The following is a 463-nucleotide window of genomic DNA, read 5'->3' as shown; positions in this document are numbered from 1 at the left end:
GTTAAACAAACTTGCCATTTTGGTCAAATTCCCGCTCGAGTGAATCAGGTTGAGCGGATTTTCGCTTCAAATCCGCCAGAACCTCCCACAGGAGAGCAAATTTGGCAGCCAAGTCGAACGCATCGAGAACCATTTTCAGGGTGCGCAGCGGTTAACGAGCTTGGGGCCAGGGTCGGGATCTGCCTCACAGCTTGGGAACGATCATAGCATCTCATTCCAAATGCCATTATATATTATACGTATATGATAATGCCCCATTTACGATGAAGGTGAGCAAGGTAGTTCCAGCTCTGCGCCAGTAACTCCCGCTCGGCCCCATGTTGTTTGCCTGCTATATATTGTGATCGCTAGGTTACAGTGCGTCTGTGTGTAGTGTTGTGTACATTAGAATTTACTATAATCTGTTTGTACATTTGCATAAGTGCAGTTTTTATGAATATATGGAGTCAACAACGCTGAAAGA

General features: G+C 45.4%; 1 protein-coding gene across 1 annotated transcript in view; it reads left to right on the top strand.

Annotated features, from left to right (window-relative positions):
• LOC119588306 (RING finger protein nhl-1-like) overlaps nucleotides 1–463 on the top strand; it is a gene marked incomplete in the record, with an annotated part of 50,140 nt that overhangs the window by 48,637 nt on the left and 1,040 nt on the right. The window contains 1 exon segment of the mRNA XM_037936999.1: nucleotides 1–463.

Source organism: Penaeus monodon, chromosome 23 (genome assembly GCF_015228065.2).
Source record: "Penaeus monodon isolate SGIC_2016 chromosome 23, NSTDA_Pmon_1, whole genome shotgun sequence".
Classification (NCBI taxonomy): domain Eukaryota; kingdom Metazoa; phylum Arthropoda; class Malacostraca; order Decapoda; family Penaeidae; genus Penaeus; species Penaeus monodon.
The sequence above is the reverse complement of the archived record's forward strand: the minus strand, read 5'-3'. Positions and strand labels throughout refer to the sequence as shown.